This window comes from Theropithecus gelada, chromosome 11 (genome assembly GCF_003255815.1).
Source record: "Theropithecus gelada isolate Dixy chromosome 11, Tgel_1.0, whole genome shotgun sequence".
Lineage (NCBI taxonomy): Eukaryota > Metazoa > Chordata > Mammalia > Primates > Cercopithecidae > Theropithecus > Theropithecus gelada.
Genome location: NC_037679.1, coordinates 118573690 through 118585696, shown reverse-complemented (window position 1 = coordinate 118585696; position 12007 = coordinate 118573690). Strand labels below are relative to the sequence as shown.

At 40.9% G+C, this 12007-nt stretch overlaps 1 pseudogene; it reads right to left on the bottom strand.

The window, feature by feature from the left end:
- Positions 1–399: 399 nt before the first annotated feature.
- LOC112635530 lies at positions 400–1934 on the bottom strand (annotated as a pseudogene).
- Between the last annotated feature and the right edge of the window lie 10073 nt (positions 1935–12007).

The window sequence follows — 12007 nt, the reverse complement described above, 5'->3', positions numbered from 1 at the left end:
AGGTTATCTGTACACATTGATATCTCAGACAGGGACAGGATGTTTTAACACAGAAAACAGGAGGTTTTAGCCTCTTACTTGTTCTTCTGGCTCCCGAAACATGAGCTGCCCCGTCCCAGTTCATCCAAGCCTATTAAGATAGTTGTCCTTGTCCTTAATCTCCCTAGGTGTTCAATGTGAGCCAACTGTCAGATGGCTTTCATCTGCACAACTGAATAACCCATTTATGCCTAGTGTTCCATTATTGGAACGCTAAGCTTATTGGAGTTATTTATATCCTACTGTTGTTCAAGGTCATTACCAAGATCTGACTTTTCACACAAAATAATTTGTAACCGCTAGCATAAATGGGATAATCAAAACAATTGTGGCAGTTTTAGGGGGACGAAACTCTAGAGTTTAATCTTCCGGCTTGACTGACTTGGAAGCGTTCCTGTCAGTATAAAACATCTTGTTGGGGATGGTGGAGAAGCTGAGGCCGGCTGCGCGGCTGTGCTTCCAGCTCATGGCCAGGTCGTAGTCCCGCTGCAGGCTCTGCTGCAGGCTGTCGGCCACCTTTTTGCTGAGGGCTATGTTGGACCTTGCAATCGGGCTGGATGGGGCCGGAGGGTGGGGGTGGGGGCTAATCGAAGGGGACAGGTTTTTGAAGCCACCCAAAAGTTTGAGAAATTTCAGTTTCTGTTCCTCGTTTTCAAAACCAGCGGTATCCCACTGGCCAAACTGGGTTCCCGTCCGCTCCCTGGTTTCAGAAGCTTCCGTTTTGCCTGACTCGCGATCAGTCTCTTCTTGCAAGGTGTTTCGTCTCACCTGGTCTATGTGCGCCTCGTCCATGTTGCCTTTCTTTTCCAACACCACTTCTAAGTCCGTGTCTGTTTCCTCCTCCCAAGGTTCTCCTGCTACCCCATTCTTTTCTCTTCTTCTTTTTCTTCCTTTTCAGAGCCGGCTCCTCAATGACTGACGCTCTACCTTCTTCTTGGACTTCATCTTTTTCTTCGCAGGAGCCTTAGGGCCATCTCCTATGGGGATGTATTCCGGAGCCTCCGCTTTGACTGGTTTCTTTTTACTTCGTTTCCTAGGGCAGCTCTCCATGGACCTGGAGGGCTTGGAGTGGCCTGGGAGGGCGTCTCCCTCCTGGTGGATTCTTCTTCTTTTCTTTTTCTTCTTCTTCTTCTTCTTCTTCTTCTTCTTCTTCTTCTTCTTCTTCTTCTTCTTCTTCTTCNCTTCTTCTTCTTCTTCTTCACCTTCCCACTGTGTTCCCTGGGGCTCTTCTGCTTCCGCTTCTGCCCCAAGGCTACCTATTCCTCACCCTCTTTCCCCACTGAGCAAGTGTCCACAGCATCCCCGACCTCGCAGAACCAAGGGTCCGGGACTGAGAAAGCTGTGGGGTCCTGGGCCCCCTTTTTTTCCTTCTTACGTTCTTGAGCTTCTTGCCAACTCTGGTTTCCTCCTCACCCTGGCTGGGTCTGGGGAGATTTTCACCCCAGAGGCATGGGACATGACCAGAGGCGACTTCTTTTTCTTCTCCCACTGAGGAACTCCAAGTGGCCAAGCACCTGCTCCCTTGGGCTGGATGACTTCTCTGTCCGCCTGGCACGCAGCGTGGTCTCAGTGTGGTCTACGTGCTCCTCGCAAAGGGTGCTGACACCCTTCTCTTCTTTTTCTTCACTAGAGGCATCTCAGGTGATCACCAAGACCTGACTTTTCACACAAAATAATTTGTAACCTCTAGCATAAATGGGATAATCAAAGCAAGTGTGGCAGTTTTGTGGGGACCCACTCTTAGACGGGGCTGTGGCTTTTATAGGAGAAACATGGGCAAAGTAATCATCATTATTTAAAATTGAGTATTGAGTCCCTGGTTCTTTGACCACTTTCTTCTTTTTCTTCTCTAGGAGCCCAGGGCCCAGGTCTACTTTGTGTGTCTTGGCGATCATTCCGGTGGGCCAAACTTCCCCGCCTCCACGTGAAAGCCGGCTCCGCCCTGACCCGGAAGTCCACTTTCGAGTTGCACGCGTGGCTTCTCTTATACACAAATTTTCTTACATCTCTGCCACCCCTGAGACAGCAAGACTGCTACCTTATTTTCCTCCTCCTCCTCAGCCTACTCAACATGAAGATGATGAGGATGACCACCTTTACGATGATCCACTTCCACCTAATGATTGGTAAATAAATTTTTTCTTCCTTAAAATTTTCTTAATATTTTCTTTTCTTTAGTTTACTTTATTGTAAGTATATAATATATATAATACAAAATATGTGTTAATAGACTGTTTATGTTATTGTTAAGAATTCCAGTCAACAGTAGGCTATTAGTAGTTAAGTTTTTGCATAGTCAAAAGTCATACACAAAATTTCAGCTGCATGTGGGAACAGCGCCTCTAACCCCCACACTGTTCAAGAGTCAACTGTAATTGGATTAATATCTGCCATATCTGTAACTATTTTCTCTTTATTGAATTTCTTATTTCTTTTTGCCCCTTCTTTTCCTGCATTTACTGGTTTAACTGAGCATTTTATATGATTTCATTTTATCTTCTCTCTTCATGTATAAATCATACTTTTTTTTAAAATTGTGGTTTTCCCTAGATTTTAAGATATGAGTTTTAAAATAATCTACGTCTGCCTTCAAATAATGCTATTGCACTTCAAATGTAGTGAAGGTTCCCTACAGAATAGTATTCCCAGTTCTTCCTTTCTGTCCCTTGTGACATTGCTGCCATTCATTTAATTTAACCATTTGCTATATAATCACCCAAAACATTAATAACATACTATCATTTCTTTATACAAACTATTATTTTTTAGATCACTTGATAATTAAAAAACTTTATTTTACTTTCCTTTATTACTTCTCTAATTCTCTTCCTTTCTTTATATAGTAGACTCAAGTTTCTGACCTTTCTCATTTTCCTTCTGCTTGAAGAATTTCTTTTTGTAGGTCAGTTTGCTAGGAATGAATATCTTCAGTTTTTGTTTGTCTTAGAAAGTCTTTCTTCTTCACTTTTGAAGGACAAAGTTTGCTGGGTATAGAATTCCAGGATGGTGGAATTTATTCTTGCAACGCTTTAAATTTTTTACTTTACTCTCTTGCTTCTCTGGTTTCTAATAAGTCCACTGTAATTCTTACCTTTGCTTTTCTGGCTTATTTCCTGTCATCTGGCTTCTTCTAAAAGATTTTCTCTGTGACTTTGGTTTCCTGCAGTTTGAATATGGTATGCCTAGATAGGGGTTTTTAAAAGTATTTATTCATCTTGGTGTTATCTGTGCTTCCTGAATTTGTAGTTTGGTAACTGTATTAATTTTCCAGGGCTGCCATAACAAATTACCTATCACAAACTGAGCCATTGATAACAACAGAAATGTATTCCCTCACAGTTCTGGAGGCTGGAAGTCTGAAATGCAGCTGTTAGCAGGGCCATGCTCCCTCTGAAACTTCTCTGGGGAGAGAATCCTTATTTGCCTCTTCCAGCATCTGGTTGCTGGCTATCCTTGGCATTCCTTGCTGGTAGCTGCATCATTTCAATTTCTGCCTCTATCTTCACATGGCCATCCTTCCTCTGTGTGTGTCTATGTCATCACATTACCTTCTTATAAGGATAGCATTCATTGGATTTAGGGCCCACCCAAATCCAGTATGACTTCTTCTGAACTAATTACATCCACAAAGACCCTATTTTCAAGTAAGGTCACATTCTGGGGTTCGGCATGGAAATTAATTGGGGTGGTGCAGTCTTCAAGCCCGTACAGTGTCTGTCATTAACTTTGGAAAGTTTGTGACCAATATTACTTCAACTGTTTCTTCTGCCTGTTCTTACTTTCTTCTTCTTCTGGTATTCCAGTGATGCATATGTTACATCTTTGAAATGATCTCACAGTTCTTGGATGTTCTATTCTGTTTTTCATTCTTTTTTTTTTCCTCTTTGCATTTCAGTTTAGGAAGTTTCTATTGACCTATGTTCACTATTTCTCTGTTCAGTCACATCCAATCACTGATGAACTCATGAAAGCCATTCTTCATTTCTGTTCTGGTGCATTTGACTGTTAACATTTCCTTTTGATTCTTTCTTACAGTTTCCCCTTTTCTCTTTCATTGCCCATCTGTTATTTTATGTTGTCTTCTTTTCTGTTAGAGCCCTTAGCATATTAATCATAGCTATTTTAATTTCCATCTGATCATTTCAATCTCTAATATCAGAGTCTAATTCTAATGATTGCTTTTTCTCTTCAGACTGAGTTTTTCTTGCCTTTTGGCATGCCTTGTAATTTTTTTTATTAAGAGCTGGGCAGGTTGTACAGGATATTAGGAACTGAGATAAACAGGGCTTTCCCATGAGTATTTATATTAATATAGCTAGGAGTCAGGCTGGATCTGTGTTTGATGTAGCTGTACATGACAGAGGCTTTAAATTCTTCTAGCATTCTTGCTTTTGTCTCTCCTGACTTTGGGCTTCTCTAAATATTCTTCCCAGAGAAATATCTCTATCTTGCACTATAATCCACTGTTATTGTACTAACACCCTATTATGGTGGTGGTAAAGTGTGGGTGAGGGGAGAACATTCTATAATCTGATGAAATCTGCTTTTTAGCGGGCCTGTGTCTTGGATCTGAGACCATCACAAGCGTTTCTCCTGTGGTATAGTTTCCCTATCTCGCTCCCTGTCCCCTAGCTCCCTACTCCTTTTCCTGGCTGCAGGGTTCCCCATCCATTTCCTTGAAGCCCTACTATGTTTTCCTCCTCTTAGGTGAGATAGATGAGACCACGAGGCTAGAGGGGACTGCAGCGGGGAGAAATGTTCTTCTCCCAGCAGGAGTAAGGCTCTGGTAGAAAAGACTTTTGTTATGGAGAAGGCTCTGAGTGTGCTATTTCACAGTGATTACCTATCTACTACCTTGCCAGAGCTAGGAGAATATGGATCTTCATCATGAGAACCTGGTGGGGTTCCCGGGTCACCAAAGTTGGGTGGGTGCTGTTTAAGATAGAACATTTCTAACTCATACTAATCCAAAGTTGGGCGGGTGCTGTTTAAGAAAGAACATTTGTAACTCTCATCCTAGTTCACACACAGCCTCCAGCAAGTCATCAAAATTACCATTTAAATGTTTCTGCAAATGTATGGCTTACCTTAATCTTCTGGTTCAGGTAAGCACATTTTGACTGTGATTCTCTGGATGTGCCTGGCTCTCCAGATTTTAGAGTAATGGTTTGCCCTGAGACCTGTTTTCTGATGGGTCCCAGAAAAGTCACTGAATTTTGGAGTGATGACTTCTAACCTTTATATGTGTCAGAGCTGAAACCAGAAACCTATCTGGAGTTATTTTTAATAATTTATTCATAATCTAATTTTCCGCTTATTTATAATAACAAATTTAAAAATTCTTTAAAACATTCAACAATTGTTTAAATTTTTCTTCACATATCTGGTCCCATTTTCTTGAATATCAATGCATACCACTGAGATTTGTTGTTGTTTTGCCTTTCCTGGCATTTCTATGAGGCAGATATGAGCTGTGTGACCTTGGGAAAGTTACTTATCCTCTTCGTGCTCCAGTCTCCTCATTGGTAATATACAGTATTAATAGTACTTGTCTTTTAGGATTATAATGGAGATTAAATGAGATAATGTATATAAAAGCTTAGCACCATAAATACCTGGCACCAAAAAAAAAAATGTTCTCAATACATGTTAATTCCTTATTAACACTTTTATTGTCAATCTCATTCTCCAAATAGAAAAAATAAAGTTAAAAATTCTTTTCAAAAATTCACTTGTTACTTCTGGATTGTTTGTTTTAGAATTTTCTTCACTTCGACCTGCAGCTGGCAGCTAAGTGTAGGAACCATGGACTTGACCACACTGGAACTTGGTCAGACTAAGTACCATCATCCTAATTGTGTGCCAGGACCACAGTTCACTGAATTAGTTCCTCTGAAGTTTCCTTTCTCCTCCTACAGGCCAGCAGCATAATACAGCACAGACAATTGCTTCAAATCAATTCAATATGAAAGTGGCCCCTGGAGAAAGGCACTAAATATTCTAGTTTTCTAGTCTTTTGCAACATTTCGAAATTCAAAAAAAGATTTTTAGTCTTCAATTATCATAGAAATGTTGTATTTTAAGATTTCAACTGGTGTATTTTAATTTTATTTTCTTAAGAAGTAATCCTCTCTCAATTTTGCTAGTATTGTATTATATTGGGGTATTGGTGGTAGAAGGAAGATGGGGTGAACAGTTTCAAAAAAGATTTTGCATGATTCAAAACTGTATAACCATAAGCTTATTTCTAAAACTCCATTTACAGCAGGGACCAAGGCTGGAAGTTCTGACAATGGCCTTAGGGGAGCATTCTCTCCTGAAAACTGTGGAGCTGAATGATGATGAACACCAGTGCTAACCGGGCACATTTAAAGAAATTCAACTTTAAAGGATGACTGAATCTTAAAAAGTCTTTACATGAACTTCCAATAGGCAGGTTTTTTGCATTTATATGTAGACGACAGAAGAGTTCCAGTTTCTGTGTCATAATTTCTTACACTTTTTTGTTACATTCAATTCCATGAGTCTATTTTACTTTTCATACTATCTTTCCTTTCTCTTGAAATTATGGTAAATTTTCATAAACATATAAGTGTTTTGTTGTTCAATGCTTTAATGCTGTTAGTGGGACAGCAAAGGTTTGTCTACCTAGTACATTCCAAGCTAATAGTCTCTCCAAGAATGATGGTTTTCTAGGCTTTTATTTAATACATCCAACAATGGAATTCAATACCTCTTGGTTATTTCTACAAGTGTATACCATCTTTAATTTGGACCAGTTGTTTTTATAATCCAATAGCACTTGATGTAATTACCTTTTAAGGTTATGAAGTCCTTTTGTAGCTGTCACCTCATTTGATCTTTATAACAATGAGTGAGCAGGGAAGGGCAAGCAGCTGTTGCTAGATCCTGAATAGCCAAATGCATGTGCTCTTCTAGAACTGTATCAAAGCAGTCTTCTAGGAATGGTTTTTACATAAGGGTCTGATGTCTCCTGGTGAGATGTACAGAGGATTTTGCATTCCATGTTTCTAGGATTCTCATTCCAAAGAAGAGATCAAGTTTGCTCCCAATTTTTGGTAGTAGGGGTGCATAGAAATTGCTAAATGTAGGGTACTCCAGAAGGCATAGAACTGACTCTGAAGGAGAAAAAAACGACATTAGTCACCATTAAGGAAGGTCTTTCCTAAATAAAATTAATTCCTGGTTCAAAGTAATCCCCCAACCCCCTAGTTAGCTGATCATGATCATTGTACTTTCTTTTATTTTCTTCATAGCACTTACCACTCTCTGATCTTTTTTTTTTTTTTTGACAGGGTCTCGCTCTGTTGCCCAGGCTGGAGTGCAGTGGCGCAATCATAGCTCACTGCAGCCTTAGTCTCCTGGGCTCAAGCGATCTTCCTGCCCCAGCGTCCCAAGTAACTTGGGAGTAGCTACCACATCTGGCTACCTTTTTTTAAATTTTTTTTTTTTTTTTTTTTGCAGAGACGAGATCTTGCTATGTTACCCAGGCTGGTCTGATCTTTCTGGATGTTATTGCTGACTTCCTTTGCATCTGTCTTTCTCCTCTAGAATTCCTGATTTCTTAGAGCACATACTTGATCTTTTTTTTTTCTTCTTTTTTTGTATCACTGAATCCCTAGCCTCTAGAATGATAAATGGCAAATAGTAGGTGCTCCGAAAGTATTTCTCCTTGCAACATCAGCTCCAGATCTGGGTATGAATAAACTTAAGGGTAGTGTCTATTAAATGATCTTCATGCTGATCTTCAGGGAGCTTGCTGTAATTCCTTAGCCAAGACGACTATAAAACTCTTGCTCAAAAATCTTTAATGAATAATTTCAGTTGTTCATATAAAAACCTCTTGTTCATTCAACCAAGTCCTGATCACTGAATGCCTAAATTTCTCTTAGTTCTGTTTGTTTTTCTCACTTTCTCTGTCCTCAAGTGTGGCAATTATGGGAGAACCTGCTTTAAAAAGTATAGTTGGCTGATCACCTCCAGCAGTAGAAACTGCTTATCTGCCATGCATTCCTGCTGAGACTATGGTCTCTCTGGATTGCTTTCAAACAATAACTGAGCATGGTGGGGCTACTAGAGCTAGCCCTTCTACTCCCAACACAGAACTTTTCTATGAACAATCTTTATTCAGGATACTCAAATCCCGACTGATATGGTTGGCTCTGTGTCCCCACCCAAATCTCATGTTAAATTGTAATTCCCAATACTGGGGGAGGGACCTGGTGAGAGGTGACTGGATCATGGGGACGGATTTCCCCCTTGCTGTTCTTGTGATAGTGAGAGAGTTCTCACGAGATCTGATGGTTTAAAAGTCTGTAGCGCTTCTTCCTTCGCGCTCTCTCCTGCTCTGCTATGGTAAGACATGCTTGCTTCCCTTTTGCCTTCCACCATGATTATAAGTTTCCTGAGGCCTCCCAGCCATGCTTTTTGTATAGCTTGCAGAACTGCAAGTCAATTAAACCTCTTCCCATTGTAAATTATCCAGTCTCAGTTAGTTCTTCATAGCAGTGTGAGAACAGATAATACACTGACCAAGCCAGACAAGATTTTCTCAGAGTCACAGTGCCATCTAAGGCCCTTCCCATCTAATCCTGCTTCCTTCCCTCTGTCCTTTCCTAGGTATCACACTGCATCACTGCCTGCCTAAACCTGTTCTCACATCCCTCACAGGCATTTCTGCACACAAATCTCTTGCATGTCTAATTCCATCTTAGCATCTGCTTCTTGGAGGACCAAATCTGCCATAGCACCGTATTCCAGGCCATCTGCGTTTTTGTGTGTCACTGCAGCAGCCTTTTTACAGTCCCACACCTTTAATTTTTCTCTCTATCAATTCTCCACATTGCAGCCAGAATGATCCTCAGAAATTCCAAATCTCATCCCTTCCTTCTCTGCTTACACTTGCAGGATGAAGACACTTCTTTAAAGATGTCTATAGGACTTATCTTCTAGTCTTACTCTCCTATCTGTCCCTTTGCCCCTCCTCATGGCTCTGTAATCTAAGTCAACCTATTCGCAGTTCCACTAATGAGCAGAACATGTTCACATCTGGTACTCAGATCCAGGGTTTTGGAGTTGTACTCCTTCCTTTCACCTTTTCTCTGCTTCCTTTGGCTCACAACTGTTCATCCTTCGTCTCCCAGCATGGATGGAATTTCTTCCAGAGAACTTCCTTGCTCTTACCAAGTCTGAGTTAGGTACTCTCTCTATGTGTTCTTATATCATTTTTCATTTCCCCTTTATATTAGTTACTACTCTTTAGCATATGGCAAAAACTGAACTTGAGCTAACCGGAGCCAAATAAAATTCGTGAAATCTACTGGAAAGATACTAGAGTGGATCAAAATTAAGGGAAGAGCCAAAAAAGGAACAATGGAAAGGCAGCTCAGATGACCTCTTGAGCTGGAATAATGGGCTTAAATGCCCTTGGAACCTTTCTTCCTCTCTTTCTGTGCGTCTGACTCATTCTTTTAGGTTGGTTGCCTCCATAAACTTGGATTCATGGCTGACAGCAGCTCCTGGGCTTACATCCTCACAGCTTGGAGCCTGAGCAGAAGAAAAAGCTATTTCTTCTAGCTACAGATAAAGACAAACAAAAACCAGCAAAGACTCTGATTGGCCAGTTTATTTTGTGAGTCCACTTCTTTCCCAGTCACTTGCCCTGGGGGGTGAGCAACTATACTATTGGACCATACCATTGAAGATATAAGTTTAGATCTTATATCCAGTCCTCAACCAATCACTATCTTCAAGGAAGAACATGAAAGAAAAGGACTATACTACTAAAGCAGTGGGAAAACCCACTCCCCTAAAAAATAGAGATTTTCAGAAGATGAGGAAGATGCTAGATTGAAAGAAAAATATGTATCTATCTATAAAGCTTAATAACGGCATTCAGTTATAGGTAACAGAAAACAGCAAAATATTGGCCCCAAAATAAGGGTTTTATTTGCCTCCCATAATAAGAAGTCCAGAGGTAGGCAGTCAATGGGTCTTGGAAAACTTTCTAATCACTTCTAGAATCCAGGTCACTTCCGTATTCCTTCTGAGCCATCCTTAGCGTGCGCTTGTCACTCCTAGCCATGAAATCGCTACTCTAACTTCCAACATTATGCCCAAGTTTCAGGCAACAAGAAGGGGAAGGGCAAAAGCATGTGCTAAGTCTGCTTGCCTTTTGAAGAGCTTTAATAGAAACTCAACTTAAAGACTTTTCCATTGGCCAGAATTGTGACCCTTGACCATCTCCAGCTGTGGGAGAGGCCTGGAAGTATAGGATGTTAGCTAGACACACTGTTGACCCAAATCATGACTCTTAATGAAAAGAGGAACATAGACACTGGGTAGGCAATTAGTAATGCCTCTCTATCTTGTACACCAGACAATCAAGTTTGGCTGAAAGGGTGAAAAAAAAAAATTACTTCCAGGACTCCTTAAAAATATCATTCACAGATGGCTTTCATAGAAGGTGACAACAACAGTAAAAAATGACTACAACGTCTGGGGCTTACAAAGTACCTGGGACCAACACAAAGGAAGTACTTGGGGTGGAGGGTGGGAACCCTAGTAATTGATGATGCGGGACTGTGTTCCGGCATGACATTTCTTAAGGGACTGAGATTTGATCTTACCCTCCTGTTACAAGCTGATATGTCTGCCTACCACAGTTTCATGGATGTTGTCACAGAACATATGAGATTCCTGAGTCAGACAAAGGACTATACCCCATGGCAGAGCAAGCAGCGTGAGCATCATCATGCTTGCATTGGTTCCACAGGGGAGACACTGAGTTTGGGAATCCACCATTTTAATTGAAAGCAGTAAGCAAGTCTGCTTTTTGTCTGGGAGGGAGACATTACTTATCCTCTAGGTTGCTGCCTGCAAACAACCTGAGTAATGGTCTGGGTAAAGAGCAATCAGGGCATTGCATTTTTGGCAGGCCCAACAAGATGAGCAGGGATGCAAAAGCCTATAGGAGGACTGTTTCTTAAAGCAATTCATCCCTCAATCCTACGCAGTCTTAGCTTCCAGTGAATTTTTATGAGTATACCACTTTGTTGGTCACTCTGATAAACTTGACCTACACAGATTGGGAACAAATCTGTTCAATTTGTTTTGTATGGCACTTAATACAGGGTTCTATTAACCGAACTTTAAGCAGTAGTATGAGGCTAACCAGAAGTCTCTATAGATCTCATCCAAGCCTCAGAGGGTCCCAGTTTCAACCAGCTGTGAGTAAATCTTAGGGGGACCAGTATGTCTTATGTTAGATGGCCAGGATGTAGTATAAATTCAGTCAATTATCCATCATTACTCACAGAAGTTTAAATGATCTTTGGTATTGTTGTCCACAACGACAGGGAATTACCAATAATACAATCTTCATTTGTAATGGAGAGACACTCATGGCTCACTTTCCCTTGCATAAAAACACAGATCACTGCAGTCAGGGATGTTGTGAAATTTGATTTGGATCACCAATACCTTGTTTCATTTAAGCCACCTGAGTAGTGTTACCAACTAGTTGCAGCCTTGATGTTACTCATGGCATAACCTTAGGATGCTAGGGCACCAGGAGAAGCAGATGAGTTTTTATCAGCCAGAATGAAACAAGGTTGTATCAATCTGTGTGTTTGTACATATTCAAGAGGAGTCTATGTTTGAAGCTTCTCTCTTTCTTGTCTTTTTTTTTAGAGACAGTGTCTCACTCTGTTGTCCAGGCTGGAGTGCAGTGATATGGTCATAGCTCATTGCAGCCTCGAACTCCTGGGCTCAAGGGATCCTGCCACCTCAGCTAAGGCCTGCAGTTGCTAAGACTGTAAGCATGTGACTCGACATCCTCCTAATTAAAATATTTTTTTGTTGTTGCTTTGTAGAGACAGGGTCTCCCTGTATTGCCCAGGCTGGTGTTGATCTCCTGGGCTCAAGCGATTCTCCGACCTTGTCTTCC